Consider the following 19,897-nt stretch of genomic DNA (forward strand, 5'->3'; position numbering starts at 1 on the left):
CTGTGCCGCTTTGAACATCATTGTTTGATGGCTGAAATCATCCATCTACTTTGATCCATAATCCCAGGCATTAGTGGAAATTGCCAGCTTAAATGAAAAAAAAAACCTGGAAAATGTGGTATTTAATTTGTCCCAATCAAACTTAAAGGTTTCCAAAGTCAGTGGTCCCCTTTTCCTTCCACACAGCCTATAGCAGTTTACAGAAACTGGCATTCAGCGAGCCCTAGGTAACTGCCACCTCTTGATACCGAGCGGGCTCCAGCAGAGGGAATGGACTTGCCTACCACTGCCCAGCTGGAAACAGCCCAGGCGGGAACACAGATTGGATTCTGCAGGACTCCAGGGAGAACTGACACTGGCACTACCCCAGGAGGGTATCCTCACCACCAGTGAGAGCCTGCATCCCTGTGCCACGATGCCCACAGAGACCGTTAATGCTCTAGACATGGTTCCCCTCATCCACTGTCATGGTGAACCATCTGGCATGTCACACCATATGCCAGTTCCCAAAACCTCATTGCCTCATAGCCCCTGCCTTATCATTTCCCTCATCTCGTTCCCTAATTATGTTGGGCAAACACATTCGCAACCCTTGAATTACCTCCAACTAAACACACAAGAGCAGAGTGTCTGGCTGGAAGAAGGTGGCTGTGATCTCATTCACCTCACCAAACTTCTGGCAGGGGATAGAAGGACAGGCTTCCACTCCAGTCCAGGGTTCACACAGTTCTTCTAGGGGAGGCCCACTCAGGCTCAGCAGCTACTGTGGGCTACAGGAAAGGGCGAAGAGAGAGGTGGAACGGGGAGGAAAGTAATGTCTACTGAAATCTTCCATAAAGGAGCCATGGAACTGTGAAGGAGAAAACAAAAATTGTGGCTGGGCTTGTACTTGGTATTGATGAAGAAAAACAACAACAAATGCACACACACACACAGAGAGAAATAAAATGCTTTTGCTGTTTTTAGACATGGTGACTTATATACATTTTCATTGTTCTCATCTCCCTGCTCTCCCAACACACACACACACACACACACACACACACACACACACACACACACACACATACACACACACACACACACACACACACACACCTCCAGAATGGTGACAGATGACTGTTCCATGTACTACCTACAATTTGCCAACTCATCACTCACCTGAGGACAGTCAGACTGTACTAGGAGAAAGATTCTCTCTCTCTCTCTCTCTCTCTCTCTCTCTCTCTCTCTCTCTCTCTCACACACACACACACACACACACACACACACACCACACATACACACACAGAGTCATCACGCGTGGCTTCTGTCTGTCATCCTAGTTATTCAGGAGGTTGAAATCTGAGTATCACTGTTCAAAGTCAGCCACTCAGGAAAGTTTGTGAGGCTCCTATCTACACTGAACCACCAAAAAACCACAGGTGGAGCTGTGGCTCAAGTGTCAGAGCTCTAGCTTTGAGCAAGATATCTCAGGGACAGCATTTAGGCCTTGAGTTCAAGGCCCAGTTCTTCTACCTCCAAACACACACAGATAAAGACACAGGCACACACACGCACACCCACCCACCCACCCACACACACACACACACACACACACACACACACACACACACACACACATGGATAGCCCAAGGATTCAGCAGTCCCTGAGAACAGAAACATGAACTCCCTCAATTAGCATCACATCCCACCCCTGAGAAGGTTGCAGTACCGACATCAAACCCACTGTAGACAAAACATTGAGCCTCTCACATATCTGGAATGCCTCCTAGACCAGTATGGCACTTCCTACCATACACACTGCTATGCGGAAAACTTAATCACCTCTTTTTTGTTGTTGTTGTTGATTAAGGGGCTTGAACTCTGGGCTTTGGTGCTTGCCCTGAGCTCTTCAGCTTAATCAAGCACTCAATTGCTTGAGCCACAGAATTGCTTCTGGTTTTCTGGCAATTCCTCCGAGATAAGAGTCTCAAGGTCTTTCCTAACCAGGCTGGTTTTGACCCATGATCCTCAGATCTCACCTCCTGAGTATCTAGGATAAAAGCCATGAGCTACTGGCTCCCAGCCAAACAAACTTTTCCATTCCAGTCATCCTCTCCCCTCAGGAGACTGAAATCTGAGGACTGCAGTTGGATGCCACTTAGCAGCAAAGCCCGTGAGAACTCTTTATCTTCAATTAAACACCCCAAAACGCTGGAAGTGGAGCTGTGATTCAAATGGTAGAGTGCTATCTTGGAGCATAAAAGATAAGATCCATGCCCTAGTTTCAAGCTTTTTCTAGCATAGACCCAACCAAGAAAGGGAAGCAGGTGGTCATATGGGAGCTCAAAGTTAACACATAATACTCAGGACTCCCAGAACAAACCCCATCCAGCTCTGATTCTCTAGATTCTATGTCCTACATCATGGCAAACTTAGATGGGACTGACCATGCACCAAGTTGGGACATTCAAGTACAATCTCATACTGAAGATCCCCTGACCTTATCGAAGACTGAGGATCTCTCACTGTCCTGCCTGAACACTTGGCAGTGAGGTAAGGTCTAGTTATCCAACCACATGATATGGGAACTAAATGGATTCCTGGTCAAGGGATGGAGACTGGGGAGAACTAGGTCTCTCTTGGGGAGGTGAAAAGGGCTGCTCTATCCCAGAAATGTTCCTATGTTGTGAGTATGATCAAAGAAACCGCCCTGCTCAGTGCCCATGCCTCTGGTTTTCCCACCAGCCTCTACCCACCTCTGCCCCACCTTCAGCCTGCCCTCTCTGAATCCCAGATCTGCCATCTAGACTAAAGACTGAGCCAGTCACGAGATCCATTTCCTGCCCTCATTCCCAGGCTGTCCTGTGGCAGTGGCATGCTTACCTCAGTCTTTGGTGGAGGAATGAACACCGGGGGTGGTATCATCATTTTGAGACCTGGACAGTCCTAGTCCCCAAGGATGTATTGCAGAGGCATCCTGCAGTGAACGACAGCCAGGTTGTCAATGATGAGACCAAGGTGCCAGGACATTTAATAGAAGCGTGTCTGGATCAAATGCTGGTAGTCTATGTTGTCAGGTGAGGTCATGGCTCCAATTTCCTGACACACCTGACCTGGGTCCATCCTCCCTCTTGAAATTCCTGCTTATCCCTTGCCCCCCCCCCTCGTTGAAACTCTCACCACCCTAGCCCTTGGAAACTTTCTTCTTATCTGACCAGAAAATAAACTCGATGAGGCTGGGCATAATTGAAACCTGGTGACCCACTCTGAGCCCTAGGTTCTACCCGAGGCTGGTTCCCTCTGCAGTCAGTGACCACACAGATCCTGGATGGCATGAAGGTGCTGAGGGGTCAGTGGCTTGGTCCTACATACTGGCTTTAGGTTCTGAAACTGTCCCCACAGAGATTGTGAATAGTTGGCTCCCTTGACCCAGCGACTCCAAACCAAGGCTTGCATGTTCTCCCTTCTTCCTTTCTTTCCTCTTTTTCTCCTTGTCCTTCCCTCCTGTCTCTCTCTACTTTCTTTGTGTTAGTCCTGGGCCTTGTACTGGGAGCATATGTGCTGTTCCTAAGCCTTTTTATTCAAGGCTAGCAGTGTATGGCTTGAGCCACACATCCACTTCTGACGTTTTGTTTTTGGTCGTTAATTGAAGACAAGAGTCTTACAGGCTTTCCTGCCCGGGCCAAAAGCCTCAATCCTCTCATCTCAGCCTCCTAAATAGGATGACAGGCTTGAAGCACTGGCATCCAGATCAATCCAAGGTTTCTTCATGATCTGTGGAACCAGTCCTGGAACTTTTCATTGTCTGTGACCCCCCAGAGCCTGGTGCACACTGTAATGGTTTGTTGGATAAATAAATGAGCATCTGTCTATTACAATACTACAGAACAGTCCCATCTGATCCAGGTAAGAATCCTCTGTGGGGGAGTGGGGACAAAGCTTGATGTAGCTCTCCAACAGTTCTCCCTCCTCCCTCTTACCCCCTCCTGGTGCCACCACACTTAACTGTTTTGGTTCTGAAGATGTGAGCCACCATGTATGTACTCACTACATTCCAGGGCCTCTAGGATGCCTATCTTCTCAAAGATCTCTGTCCAGCAGCTGACCAGCTCTGTGGCACTCAATTTCCCATGTAGGTGTGAATGAGGTTGCTGTTAGCTGAATGCCTGACCCAAGGGGCCTCCTCTCCTCCCCCTGGGGCCAGTCAGGATTACCACATCCGGCCCCCAAGTTTCATGTTGCAGAGAAAATCTCCTCGAGGTATCCCTGGTTTCTGAATCTCCCAGAGTCCAGTGCAGGTGCTGGGAATCGTCTCTGCTCACAGCTGGCAGGCTAAGGATGGTGAGGTCACAATCTCTGCTCCCCACGACATTTTTGGCTGTGGTGGTCACCCTAGAGAGAGCTGGAGGAGAATCAACAACTGCCAAAGAAAGTCTGTGAAGGCATGACGTTCATTACAGGAGACCATCTGGCTTGGGAACTCTTCCTGTGCTGCTTTGAACGTCATTTTTTGGAGGCTGAAATCGTCTGTCTAATTTGACCCATCATCCCAGGCGTTAGTGGAAATTGCCAGCCTCAAGAAAAAAACCTGGAAAACATTGCATTTCAGTTGTCCCAATCAAACTTGAAGGGTTCTAAATTCAGTGGTCTGCTTTTTCTTCTAGACAGCCTACAGCAGGTTATAGAAAGTGGCATTCATCAAATACAAGATCATGTCATCTGCAAACAGGGAGAGTTTTATTTCTTCTTTCCCTATTTGGATCCCCTTTATGTCTGCATCTTGTCTTATTGCTGTAGCTAGGCATTCTAATACTAGGTTGAAGAGAAGTGGGGAGAGTGGACATCGCCATGGTTTCCCTTATTTGCAATATCTAGTATATATATGAGTCAACCAGAAAAGGTCAGATAAGGTGATGTTAGGAAAATGAACCCTAAGATATGTATTTAAATGTTTATTTTCATTCATGCATTTGTTTCTAAAGCATTTATAGGATTATTTCTTTGTTGCTTTGTATGTCCCTCCCCCACAGTATAATCCCTGCTTTCACTATATTTGATGTCGGTATAATTTGTGGAGGGTAAGGGGAAAAACAAGTCGTTTAAATAAGGATATAGGTGGACCCGTGGCAACAATGAGAAGTACAAGTGGTCATGTTGAAAACGAACTTTACAACTTTGGTGGGGGGAGAGGATTAGATTGGGGGGCGGGGGGAGGCTGGGAAGGGATGGGAAGGGTAAACAAAGGAGGAGGCTACAATGCTTGATAAGAAATGTACTCGCTATCTTGCCAATGTAATTGTAACCCCTCTGTACAGTATTTTCACAATAAAAAAAAAGAAAGTGGCATTCAGAGAGCCCAAGCTAACTGCCAGGGCAGTTAGCAAGCAGGCTCCAGCAGGGGGAGCACACTTGCTTACCACTGCCCAGCTGGAAATGGCCCAAGCCAGACACAGACTGGAGTCTGCAGGACTCCAAGGAGGACTGCCCACCAGTACATTGCCCCTGGAGGGAATCCATGCCACCAGAGGGGGCCTAGAATACCCTGCCCAGATGCCAATGGACACAGTCAATGCCCTGGGTAAGTTTCCCTCTCAGTCTCAGTCGTGGTGAACCATCTAACATTTCACAACATTCACCACTTCCCATACCCTCCTAGCCTCACAGCCCCTGCCCTATTCTCCCCTCCCCCCAATCTGTTCCCTAACTACGTTTGGCAGACACATTTCCAACCCTTGAATTAGCTCCAACTATACACACTGGAGCAGACTGTCTGGCTGGAAGAGTACGGCTGTGGTCACAGTTGCCTCATGAGCCTTCTGGCTGAAGACAGAAGGACAGGTGTCCACTCTGGTCTGTAGTTCACACAGGCCTCCTAGGGAAGACCCACACAGGCCCAGCAGCTACTGTGGGCTACAGGAAAGGGAGAAGAAAGAAGTGGAAAAGAATGTGTACTGAAACCTTCCCCAAAGGAGCCATGAAACGGTGAAAGAGAAATCAAATTATCGCTAGACTCTTACTTGGCATTGATGAAAAAAGAACAACACACACACACACATACACACAAATAAAAGGCTTTTGCTCTTTGTACACATGGTGCCTTAAATATATTTTCATTGTACTCATCTCCCTGTTCTCCCAACACACACACACACACACACACACACACACACACACACACACACACACACACACACATCCAGAACTGTGATAGAAGATTAGTCCATGCAGCACCTGTAATTTGCCAACGGATCACTCACCTGAGCACAGTCAGGCTGTATAAGGAGAAAGATGATCTGTCTGTCTGTCTGTCTGTCTGTCTGACTGTCTCTCTACCTCCCCATCTCTCTCTCTCATGCTCCTTCTCTCTCTGTCATGCACACACACACTCACACACACAGACTCAGAGCAGTGACTCTCCTGAGTTTGTTGGTTCCTCCTTTTGGACAAGGTACAAGCTTGAGCACGGGGGTTGCCTGGTCAGAACAGGGGATCCAACCAAAGGGAGCACCACTCTAATAATGCAGAACAACCCTGCCTATCCCTTTCTCCAGGACCAGACACTTTCCCTTGGGAACAACCAGCCTTGACTCCCCATTCACAAAAACCCTAGGCCAGGACACTTGGTGAAGGTGTCCAGAGATAGGTGGCTTCTCAGAGCTTGGGTGAAAACAAGCAGAGGGTCATGGTGCCCCAGATGGTTGTCTGACCTGTGTTTGGGACAGTGTTGGGGAAACGGATGGGGTCTTAAAGGATACATACATGGATGGACTCCCTACTTCCAGCCTAGATGCTTCTGGGTGACTTGGTGGATTGTTGGGGGGGACGAGGAGACCAGATGGAAAAGGAGCACCAGCAGATGCTGGGAGAGCTGGGAAATGTTATCACACTGTGAGTACTGTTGACAGCTGGGATGGGGGGTAGGGCAGACAGGCTGGGTGTATGTGAGTCAGAGTGGGTATATACCTCCCAGATATTCATCTTCTGTATGACTCCAAGTGTCCTCACATACCTAGTGGGCTCTTCTGGGACCCTCTTCAGGTGAAAGGGTGACCGAGCACAGAAGACAAGGGCTCACACAGCAAGGAGGGCCTATCTTCTGCATCCAACACCCACCACCCCCAGAAAAAAGAAAAAGACTCAAAAAGGCAGGTGTGGAGATGCTATTCCCCACCTCTGATTAAAGCCATCAGGTTCCCACCAGAGAGAGGAAGGATGTAGATGTGTGGCTGTGTGGCTCCCACTGCTCCAGGCCAGGTGCTCTGTGGCACCGCTCCTCACCCAGTCCTGCATCTCCCTGTTTCCTGGGACACTGGCCACTAGGGATGGGGGTGGGATGCCCAGGTCAACACACACCCCTACTCCTGACCCCTGGGGCACGTTTGTGAGAAGGCCATGGCAGACTGTGGAGTGGGGGAGGGTGGACTCGAGGAGGAGACAGGAAAGGGGAGGCAGGAGGTGCAGGTCTGGGTCAGTGGTTGGTTGGCCAGAGTGTTTCCAGGCTGTGGGCCCTCAGAGCCACCACACATGTGTACTAATGGGAGAAGCTGTAGGCGGTTGCTCCGGGTGCACATGGGCCCAGAGTCTTAGGACCAGGGGTGGCGACCAATTCAGGGACGCAAGCCGGCCATGGGTGTGCCATCTCCTCTGGGCGACTGTGAGAGGCAGCTGGTCGGAGTCGAAAGTGCCATGTTTAAAATGCAATGCTGCTGGGAGGGGGCAGGAGCATATGCGGGCGCATGGCAGGACTGCATGTGGCCTGTGCTCCTCTTCTTCAGCTTACACCAACCCCACCTCAGCCGCTCCTGTAGCCCCCTTGCGGAGATCTCAGTCTCAGGGCCACCATGGCCACCGTGCCTCCGCGTGGCTGCCCGTGGCGATATGCCTGCTGCGCCAGCTCCATGTGCTCTGTGCTCCCCACCAGAACCTGCAATATGATCAGCGAGGCCGCCAGCTAATGAAGCCACTTGCCCTTGTGTATACTCACTCTTCTCTCTGCTCTCTCTCTGCTCCCACTCCTCTCCTGGGCTGTGTTGCCCCCGCCAGGCATGCCCACTGAAAGATTAAAAATTAGAGATATATTTTACAATTGCTCACTGCTGATTTTGCTTTTGTAAACTTGCTCGCCCTAGCACTAAACCCCCTCCCTTCTGGAAATAAGGAATTGAGTAAAGAGTCTTGGAGCCCAGATGCCAGCCCCCGGACAAGGTCTGTGGTCATAAATAAAGAACAAACAAGTAAATTCCCCAAGTGGTCAAATGGGACCTAAGAATGGGACCCAAGATAAGGACCCAAGATAAGGACCCAAGATAAGGACCACCTGGCAAGTCCAGCAAACTAGGCCAAATGTTAATCAATCACAAGCCTGTAACTATGTAAACTCCCCCCCCCCCAGGGTGACCGCTCCCCCTAGACTTGCCCTGAGCCAACTGTTTTAAACTACCCTGCGTAGTAAAAATGATTGCTGGAGTACATAGTGACTTTTAAACGGGCCAATCCTGGGGACACCTGGTGTTATATGCTAATCTTGTGCATTTTGCCATTAAGAATGCCTGTAACCGCTTCTCCGGGCTCTCTCCTGTGCCGAGGCAGAGAGACCGTTTGCGCAAACACTGAATAAACTCATGCTTGTTGCATCTACTGGTTTGGAGTCTTGGTTTCTGGGGTGCCCTCCCATTGAAGAAAATATCCCAGGAGTCTGGGGTCTTTCATTTGGTGCATTGGCCAGGAAGCCGGCGCCCCCAGACCACAAATTCCAGGACCGGTAGGAGGTAAGATAGAGCTTTTACGTTTCACATCTTCTGTGTTTGTTATCTCTGTTCTGTATTCTGCACTCTGGGATCCAAAGAAAAGTGCCTGTACAGGGTCTGTATTGAGGTCAGTGGGGGAGGCAGACGTGCCCTGAAACCCCTGGCCCGGCTCGGGCAGACATGCCCTTGAGGTTTGCTCGGGCAGACGTGCCCTTGAGGTTTGCTTGGGCCTACAGGCACTTGAGGTTTGCTTGGGCCTACAGGCCCTTGAGGTTTGCTCGGGCCTACGTGCCCTTGAGGTTTGGGGGGGAAGAGGGAACGTGGAGTCTCTCTCCTTCCCGTGTAGAAGGAGGGGACGTGGAGTCTCTCTCCTTCCCGTAAAGAAGGAGGGAACGTGGAATCTCTCTCCTTCCCGTGAACTGGAGGAAGGGGGGAACGTGGAATCTCTCTCCTTCCCGGGGAGTTTAGCCTTGGTGGGCCACTCCCATCTGAAGTTGCTTTCTCTGTTTGCAGTCGTTCAACTGCCGCGCAGCACCTGTCTGGTTTCCTCTGTTTCTGTTTAGTGTTAATTGTCTCTGTTGTCTGTTTTGTTGTCCTTAAAGGGATGGGGCAGCAACTAACAATCCCCTTAAGTCTGACTTTAGGTCACTGGAAGGAAGTTACAGCCCAATCCCAGATTGTCAGGTTTTAGGAACTTGCTTGTTTGTCAATTATGAAATTGCCACTGACCACCTGCGAGTGGCCCCAGTTAGATCTTAGCCTCGGGCCTTGGCTTGGGGGGTCTGAGCATGGGGGAGAACCTGTCAGTCTGAGGGAATGGCCGCTGGGGACTACTTCCCCTTGCCCCAAGATGACTGGCAATTCTCCTCCACCTTGGAAGGCCCCTGGGTCAACGCTTGCAGGAATCTAAAAAAAAAAAAAAAAAAAAAAAGAAAAGAAAAAAATCCTCCGGAGGTGAGTAGGGGTGTTGAGTCCCCTGCTAAGTGAATGGTGGTGAGATGTTGCCCCATTCACTGAGACCTGATTTTGTCTTTGTGGCCACTTGTCTGTCTTGTTTACTTTGGTGTGTTTGTTTTATGTTTTCTGGGGTAGGGAAGTTCTGGGTGAGTGTGGCATGCTCACTCAGCAGACTCTGGATTCAGCTTGCTGAGTGGGAGCAGCACAGAGTTCCGGTAGGGATAAACTGAGGCCCATTAGTCCCCAACTCAGCCTTCAGTTCTTGTCTAGTTCTGTTTTAGAATTGGTACCAGTTTAAATGTGGATCCTTGGTTTTTGTGTTTATCTGTGTTTTTGTTATTTATTTATTTTAACATGTCTGGGGGAATAAAAGTTCCAGCTGGGTTCAGTCACAGACCTGCTATGCCCACCCTCCCTGTGAGGCATGGAAGGTTACTGGGCTAGTTTGGTTCCCTTCAAGCCTCAGGCTGCATTTTCTCCTTGTGCAGGCTGCCAGCAGGGAGGGTGTAAAAGGCTGTGTGCCTGGTTTGGACTTTTTCAGCTAGTCCTGACAATGTAACAATTTGTAAAGTGCTCTTGTCTAATATTGGATTAAAAAAATTCTGGCCAGTTTAGTTTTAGGTGACCCCCTCCCCCAGCCCTCCTCCAACAGAAGGGATTCAAAAGACTAATTAGTGACTTGCCTTGCTAGATAAGCAAGCTCTGGGAAAATAAAGCCCAACAAAGGTACCTAGTTTAAAAAAAATACTATCTTAAATTTTTGTTTAAAAACTTTAGAAGGTGTACGTACGACTGATTTTGATTTTTGCGTGCTTTAAGATCTGTGTGAGTGTTTTGTGTGTGTCTGTGAACGTGTTCAAAGATAAGAATTGTCAGCATGCTGTAACAATTGGGTGAGTTTTAATTTAAAAATTCAAAAGGTTATGAGGTTTGGACATTACCAAAAATTTTAAAGAATCTTCACATTGTTTTAAATGGCTTTTTAAAGATTCTTTAACTTGCAAATTACAAAATCTGGTATTTTAAAATGCATAAGACTGTTTATACTGTAATCAAGTTATCTGGCTTAGCAAAAATGCATTGGCAGTTTGGGATTTAGTTCCCTTGGCTAAAATTTGGGGATAAATATTAGAAATTTAAATGTAAAGGTTAGTTTAACACTGTCAAAGACAGTACCTGTTTTGCTTAAAACTGTGTATTTCATTCAAGAACCAAGAGAAGAGATGGAGAAAAACTTAGAAGCCAAAAGAAGACCTATCTTTAGGGGTAAGGGGTGAACAAGTCGAAGTGCAGTTCAGCTGGTCATGCATAGTGGGACAGGCCCTACGAGGAATCCACGCATGGTGAAAGAGGGCAAGCTGGCACAAATACAGTTCATCTAACCCTAGAGTCGGATTGGGTGTGTGCCCATTCCATAGAAGGGGCTGAGTGGCCCATCTTTGTTCTCTCTTTTCCCTGCAGACAGACACTGAAAACATGATGGTTAAAATGAGTGATGTGATGATCTGATTAGTATTGCTAAAACTTCCCCTTGGATGTGTTAACATTAAAATTAGAAAGGCCTTAAAAAGAGAGTTAAAAGGTTATTTGTATAATGTGACTTGTTTTTAATGTTTTACAATTAAGATGTTTTTAAAAGTCATAAAGATGCTAAGTCTAGCTTTTTGATTCAGTTATGATGATTGTTATTTGTGTGTCTGTTTTAAAACAAGCAGTCAAGAGGCAATGAGTGACACTTGGCCTCAAGATTTCAAGGGATCTTTTCAAAATGAAAATAAAAACTAAAGTATACAATATTAAAAAAAAGATTAATAGGAGACTAAAAAAATAGGGAATGGATTTTTGGATATAAAATTTAAAAGTAAAGTTGTTTTTAACATTGGCTTCAATGTGCACAGAGGAAAAATTAGGATTACCAAAATAATTGCTATTCCAGTTTGCTCTTATAGCTTGTTTCTTAAGTTTCCAGCAAGCCCAGAGCAAAGCACAGAGGATTCTTACAAGTTTGTCAGATGTAACTTTAATAAGTTTCAGGTAAGAGCATGCTTAAAAGCTACTTCTATGTTGACCACCTTGTTGCTTTTAATTGGAGTAAAATGGCCTTTTATAAGGTTCATTGATCTGGAACTGGTTCAAAGCCAGCCCGGGCACAAAAAGGTCCCTGTGAGATTGTCACCTCTATTCAGCCAGCAGGGTACTAGCCCTGGGCTAAAGAGTCAGGGGACAGTACTCAAGCCCCAAGCTCGAGACTCACAGTGGCAGAGTACTAGCCCTGGACTGAAGAGTTAGGGGACAGCATTCAAGCCCCGAGTCTGGGACTCAAAGTGGCAGAGTGCTAGCCTTGAGCTATAGAGCTGAGGGACAGTGCTCAGGCCCCGAGTTCAAGTCCAGCAACAAGCTAAAGGGAAATGCCAATGAGGCATTTATCCCAATGTGAAGAAGACACTCCTGGGACAAAAGCAATGGAGGAGCATCCAGAGGCAGTAAGCCACTGCTTGGATGGCAGAAATGTCAGATCCTAGAGTCATTTGTGTATGGCCCTTCAAAACTGGTCAGAGCCGGGAGGTCATAAAAAGAGTTTGTAAGCATGCCTAATGTCCATGACTATCTACCTTGTGAGGGACAGGAACTTGCCAGTCCTCTGTGATAGTAAAAAGCTAATGTTATAAAATGTGGGGGATAGTTTAAATCTCAACCCCTTTATGTGCCAAAAGCTCTAATTGGCAGCTCTAATTGAGCTGACACTAGTTACATGAATTTCACCTGCTCAGGAAAAATACAGAGAATGTGTTTCTATTGATATCTGTCTCAGGCATTGTTGGGATCATTAGAGATCACATTCCTAAGCCATCTAGGAAGATGCTTTTGCAAACCAGAGTGAAAAACAAGCTATACTGCTGTAGCCGGAGAAAAGGTCTGTGCAGTTGTCAAAAGTTAAATATTGTTCTTAATGACATTTAACCCTGATGGCCTCTTTGTAAAATAGGCTAAGGTTCCTGGCTAGGTAGGATTAACGTCCCTGAAGTCAGCTTGAAAAAGTTACAGAAGATGGACTTTAGCCCTTCTACCCCCAATTTAAGATCAAGGGTCCAGAGTCAGTTTTGGAGAAATGAGGCAAAATAGATAAAATAATTTTAAAAAAAGGCATAAAGAATAGTGTTAACTGTTGTAGGTGTTCAAGGTGTGGAGACTGCATCTGTCAGAGATGGCTACAAGACTAAGCCTTCTGAGCCTTCTGTGTCTATTTACAAAATATCTGGTTAGTAAAAAGTTGTGATTTTGGTAAATTGTCCTGGGCTATTGTTTAAAGATCTTAAAAACCAGCAGGATCAAAGCCTGCCAAGCCTATGCAATGTATCCTTAACCAGTCTGTGTAGGAATTTACAGCCCAGCATGAGGTGTGACAGTCCCTTGGAGCCACTGAGAAACCCTGCTGCTGCTGCTGCTGCTGCTGCATTCAACTACGGCCTGAAAGCCACCTGGAGGAACTCCTGCCTGATTCCATCACCTGAGTCTGCTTCCTGGTTGACTGCTGCTAAATCTAAGATCTTGTGGGACATTCTTTTGGGTGATATCCAGAAACCCTCTCTTCCCAGAGTGGATATTGGGGACAAGGATATCGCTGGCTTGCTTGCCTTAGGTACTTCAGTGCATAGTGACTAGAAATGCTCTCCATGGTCACAGCCTAGTTTGGCTCTGCTATGGTAATAACCTGAGTGTGTTATCAATGGAGGTAATACTCTTAGCCTTAAAATCTAGCAAGCTTCTGCATCACAGTGGTGCCTTAAGGCTGTTCTAAGATAAAGGTTCCACAAGCCAAAGGAAAATTGGGCAGTTTTAAACTCCAGCCACAAAGATGCTCAAGGAATTTTCAAAAAAGAGGGTAGTAAAGAAAGCCTTGGAAAAGGAATTGGGGAAATTTGAAAAGTAAGAATTGTCTTTAAGACAAACCTCAGAAAGTTTAAGTACGTAGCAGATGGTATGAGTATGTCTTAAAATTGGAGATTACAAGTAAAGCTAGTATAAAATTAAGTTAACTGTGATACACGGAGTCAGGACTGGTGGGAAAAAAAATGTAAGTGGCCCTGGTACTGTTAATTTTGTTACAATCGGACCTTGTATACTCAACAGACTGGTGTCTTTTGTAAAAGAAAAAGATCAGCGCAGTTCATTTATTAGTTCTGAGATCCAAATATCAAGCATTGAGAACAACTGACACCCCACAAGATAATATAGAGACACCCTAAATTTTAAGATTAAAGTTAGCCCAAAGAAAAAGGAGGGAATGAAAGATTAAAAATTAGAGATACATTTTACAATTGCTCACTGCTGATTTTGCTTTTGTAAACTTGCTCGCCCTAGCACAAACCCCCCTCTCTTCTGGAAATAAGGAATTGAGTAAAGAGTCTTGGAGCCCAGATGCCTGTAACTGCTCCTCCGGGCTCTCTCCTGTGCAGAGGCAGAGAGACCGTTTGCGCAAATGCTGAATAAACTCTTTTTGCTTATTGCATCTACTGGTTTGGAGTCTTGGTTTCTGGGGCACCCTCCCGTTGAAGAAAATATCCCAGGAGTCTGGGGTCTTTCACCCACCCTGTTGCCCTACCCTGAGCCATGCCCTTGGCCACTGCTGCCATGGGAGTGTGCCTTGGGCCCGGCTCCCTCCTCCTAGTGCCCCCTCCCCCTCTTCCCCTCAGGCCTGGCCCTCACCCCTGGCTGCAAGCCAAGCCCTGACTGGGACCAAAGGCTTCCAGGCCATGGAAATTATAGCCTCACCTCAGCTCATCACTCCCTCTCAACCCCAGTACCTGCCCAGGGTATCAAATCTCCCCTTAGCCCCACGGCTGGAGGAGACTCTCTTCCATGCCCCTCCAATCCACACACCAAAAAGGTGGTGCACGGTGACCCTTGTGTGTATGTTTGTGTATGTATGTTTGTTAGTGGTTATGTTTGTGTGTGTATGTTTGTTTGCATGTGTTTGCATGTGTGTGATTATTGGGGATAACTACCTCTCAATGACTCAGAACATAGTACCCTTTTAGATGAGTCAGCACACAGTACACTTCAAAAAACAGCACAAAGCACCCTGTGTAAAGGACTCAGCACACAGCTCCCTTTGAAGGACTTAGCATATAGTAAGTACCCTGTGTAGAGTACTCAGCAAACAGCATCCTTTGAAGGAGGGAGTCCATAGCCCACAAGGTAATGGACTAAGTGCATGGCATGCTTTGAAAAACTCAACGCTACCATTCTTTCCCAGGGACTCAGTGCATAGCACCCTGTGTTGAGATCACACACAGCCCCCTTTGAAGGGCTGAGTATGTAGCACACTGTGTAAAATAGTACACAGCACCCTTCAAAAAACTCAGCACATAGCACAATTTTGAAGGACTCAGCACATACTACCCTGTGGAAGGACTCAGCACATAGCACCATTTGAAGGACAGTACAGAGCACCCTGTGTAAAGGACTCGGCACAGAGCACTTGAAAAATTCACCTTATCCATCTCTTCTCAAGGGCTCAGCACACAGTAGTACCCTTTGGGATGAATTAGTACACTGCATCTTTTGAAGGACTCAGCATACAGTAGCTGTGTAATGGACACAGCGCACAGCATCCTTTGAAAAAACCACCAGGGCTCACTCTTCTCAGGGATTCAGCACATAGCACACTTTGGGATGACTCAGCAAACAGGACTTTTTGAGGACTCACACAAAACCCCCATGTCGGAAGGACCCAGCAAACAGACCTTGTGAAGGACTCAGCACATAGCTGTATGTCACAAGTTCAGCTTTCATTAGAATTAGGATGCTTTCTTCAGTATCACCATTCTTCAGAAACACTTGACAAATCCTACTAGTTCATATTTAGCTAAACTGGGGGAGGGTCAGCTGAGGGTCTTGAACTAAAAGCTTGGGGGTCCTGTCCCTCAGCTCTTTGGTCCAATGCTAGAGCTCTAGCACTTGTAGGCACAGCTACAATTTATTTTTGTTTATTCTTTGACAGTTCTTACGGTGATTAGGAAGGCCAACTTGGGGTATCCGTGAGAAAAGGCTCTTAGCTCAGCCTGGAGCTGACCTCTCCCTTCCTTGTGCCTCTGGGAGCTGGGCCTCCTGGAGCTCTCTTGGCCTAGGGTGGAACATACCTGCTCTGGCATCAGCACTCAGGGTGAGCAAAAGTCAGCTTGGCCCTGGTCACTTCCCCCAATTGAATTCTAGAGGACGATGACACGGGGCTGCATATCCCGCGTCTGGCCACGAGGAGGCAGGAGTCACCCACCATAGGGATTGTACCTGTGAGTTATGTTTACTCTTACTGCCCTGGGGCCCCCGTCGTGCTATGAAGCCATCCTGGACAGGAAAATCCTTGAGACTCTTATATAAAATTAACCATCAAAAATCAAGTGGGGTTGTGGCTCAAGTGGCAGAACATAGATTGAGCAAGAAAACTCAGGGATAGAGCCTAGGCCCTGAGTTCACACACACACACACACACACACACACACACACACACACACACACACACACTCACACACACACACACCACATGCATGCAAAATCAGAGATTTCTACAGTGCAATCTTTGGGTATTCTCCACGTTTTCCCCACTAAGCCTCACGGGGGTTGACCTAGGTGTTGGATGCACACAAAACCACCTGGCATCTTTAATTTTGGGAAACAGTATGGCTAGAATGTCAGCCTTCCCCATCCCAGCTACTTGATTGGGTTGTGGTCTATCCAGGCCCTTTGGGGCTCCTTATATAGACTCGCCAAGATTCCTTCAAAAGGCATCACATGCTGGGCACTCGTGGCTCATACCTGTCATCCTAGATACTCAGGAAGCTGAGATCTGGAGGATTATGGTGCCAAGCGAGCCTGGACAGGAAGGTGTGTGAGACTCTTATCATCGATGAAATATCAGAAAAAAAGAAGTGTCGCTGTGGCTCAATTGGCAGAGTTCCAGCCTTGAGACAAATAGCTCAGGGACAGTGCTCACAACCAACAACAACAAGGAGAGGCATTGCGTGTTGGCTTTGGGATTGGTATGGGTCAAATATAATTGGAATTTTCAAGTGCTCCAAGACAAAGCAGTACCTCCTTTAGTCCTGTGTTACTCTATCTCATCTCACACTCTGGCCTTGTCCATGCTTTGGTTAGCATGACTCTGGCTTGACAGGAGGGCTCCAAGGAGGAAGATCTCAGAGCAATCATCCCCACCACATCCTTCTGTCCTGCTCGCTCTGTTGCTTCTGCTCTTTGCTACAGAGCATCTTCTTGGAATCCATACATGAGGTCATGGCCACCAACATTATGGTGAGTGTGAGTCTGGCCTAACTCAGAGCAGTCAGAGATGGAAGTTGGTCTGGGACTAGGAGCTTCTACCCTGTGTGTGGGCTGAGGCCAGGGCCTACATTTATTCATCCTGAGCATTGAAGAGGTGATGAGAAAGTGTAGAATCCACATTGAGTCAGTTAAGTTTGGAATCTAGAGGATCACTTGTGTGAGGTAGACTGTGGTGTCAGGGGGCCACTGTTCTTGGTACTCCTCTCTCGAGACTCCCCTGTCCCTCTCTCATCCCTCAATGGTAGAAGAGAAACTTCAACTAAGTGTGTCCAAGAGGGGGCAGGGGAGTATTTCTGTGTGAACCAGACTGTGCTTCATATTCATCCTAGCCCCTACTTCCTATTTATCTGAGGAATGGCCATATGGGTTTGGGAGGGGGGGGGGAGGAATTATCCTAACTGAGAATGTGGCTCACTGCTAGATGGTCGCCTAGCATGACTGACACCCTGAGTTCAATTCCATATAGAAAAAACTGGAAGGGGAGGTGGGGTTCAACTGGTAGAGTGCCAGCCTTGACCAAAAGAGATCAGGGACAGTGGCTAGGCCCTGAGCTCAAGCCCCAGGACTGGAAGAACAAATCTTTGTTGGAGGCTTTTCTTCCCTTTGAAAACAATTTATTCTTTGTGATAAGCATAACATGGGCCTCTTCTCTGGCCACCAATGGGCCATTAGATGTCCCTTGAATTTGGACCGCTTCCTGGCAGCCTCTGCCCTACCTGGCCCATAGTTTACCCCCATCTTGTGGCAGATGGAGGCCTGAGAGAAGGCCAACTGCCACCTAATTCTGGTGGCTGCCGAGGCTTTTGAGAGTCAGCATGTCACACAGAGAGTTATCATCCACATCAGTCTACAGAAGAAAGGGAAGGAGTGCTCCTTGCCTGAGACCTCAAGCTGTAGGCGGCTCTGGATGTGAGGCATCTGCCACAGGATGTGCTCCATGGGGGAGTCATCTATGGGGTTGGAACCCCGACCTCTCCTCTGGCAGTTTCCAAGCTGACTTGAAGTTGCAATTCTTCAAAACCTTTCTGCTCCTCCCTCATTTCGCCCACCCCAGAGCCTGAGGCATCTGAAGCAGTGGTGGTAGGGGCAGGAGCTCAGCCTGTGCTTGCTCCTGGAGCCGCTGTCCGTGCCTTCCCCTGCGAGGACCCACAGCAGTTCCTGCAGCTCTCTCTTCTCCATCTTCTCCTGGGAGAGCCAGCACACATACTCGGCTTTCTCCTGACACAGCTCATCCAGGACAAACATCTGCTCTTTACATGCCATGAAGGACTCCTCGATGGTGCGGATGTGTGCCGACAGCTGGCTACATTGATGGTGGAGCTCATCCACTGGACTCTGGAAGTCCACCTCATCAGACAGGTCCTGGATGAAGCAGATTTTCTTCTCGGATGCACGTGTCCCACTTGCCATCCCCACGCCAGCTGTGATGGCAGCTCACAGTGCAGGGGGCCTGTGGCTCCAGCTCTGTCTGGCACTGAGCTGCAGGTGGGCTGGACACCTGCAGTAAGGCCGCTGCCCCTGCAGCAGAAGATTTCCCCTGTGGATCTCAGCCTCTGAGAGGGCTCGCAGATCCATGTCCCTCTAGGTCTGGGGCATGTCTCAATCCTCTGGGATGGTCATGTCGGGGGGAGTAACCTCCTCTCCTTTTCTTCCCCAGGACTCACACTTTCCACTTCCCCAGGGAAAGCCAGGAAGCTCAGCTGGACTTGGAGGCGCTCCTCCTATGGTCTGGTCACTTCCAGGCACTTGAGAGTGTACCGCCACTTTGGGGGCACCACCTGGCCCCTCCAGTTGTTCGGGCCCTACACTTGCTTCAGCAGCTCCAGCAGCTGGGTCTGCCTCTGCAGGTGCTGCTTCAGGGCCTCCTTCTCAGAGTTCAGCCGCTCATTGGAGGCAATGTGCTGCTCACAGGTGTCTCTGAGCACCTGCAGCTGGGCCAGGGACTGCTCCTGCTGCTCCTGCAGCTCCCATGATGCTTGGCCCTGTCTCTCTCTCTCTCTCTCTCTCTCTCTCTCTCTCTCTCTCTCTCTCTCTCTCTCTCTCTCTCTCTCTCTCTCTCTCTCTCTCTCTCTCTCTCTCTCTCTTTCTCTTTCTCTCTCCCTCTCTCAACCACCTCTTTCCATTCCTCTATCTTCTCCTCTGAATGGTCTAGGTTTCCCACAGTTCTTTCTTCACCTGTTGCTCTGAGTCCAGGATGCTGGTGAGCACCTCCTTCTCACTGCTCGCCTTGTGGAGAGTGTTCCACAGCAGGGCCAGCTCTTCCTCTGTCTATGGGTCACACACAAACACATGCACCTTGTGGGGTCTAGGGTATCTCCTGCAGATCCTTGGCCTTATCCTCCAGTCTCTGCAGTTGCTCCTGCTGGTCTGTGTTCTGGAGACAGAGCTTCTGGTTTTCCTGGACTTGGATGTGAAGTTGTTGCTCCAGTTTTTTCAACTCCATCTGTGTGCCATAGGCCTAGGCCTGGAACTGCAGCTCCACCTGAGATGGTCCTGCGGGGAGCCATGGCTCTGTCAGCTTCGTTCTCAGTTCCCCCAGCTCATTATCCAGCACCTGCCTCATCCTTCTCTCCTCCTCTATCATTTGGTTCACCTGCTCGTTCAGCCACTGAATCGCCTCTTTCCATGCGGACCTCTCAATGCTCAGGTCCTCTGTGAACGTGTCTCTCACCAGAATTGCTGAGGTCACCATCCAGCTCAGGTTGTCCAGTAGTCTCTTCAGTAACTCATGCGCCACCAGCACTAGTTGGAACTTGCAGATTCTGTTCTTCTGGTGCTGTTCTCTGTCCAGAGCACTTCCAGCTTCTCCTGCAACTCTGTGTTCACTTGCTGCAGGTCATCGAAACTTCTGGTCTTTTCCTCAAGCT

The sequence above is a fragment of the Dipodomys spectabilis genome, unplaced genomic scaffold (genome assembly GCF_019054845.1).
Source record: "Dipodomys spectabilis isolate Male_0828 unplaced genomic scaffold, ASM1905484v1 ptg000508l, whole genome shotgun sequence".
Lineage (NCBI taxonomy): Eukaryota > Metazoa > Chordata > Mammalia > Rodentia > Heteromyidae > Dipodomys > Dipodomys spectabilis.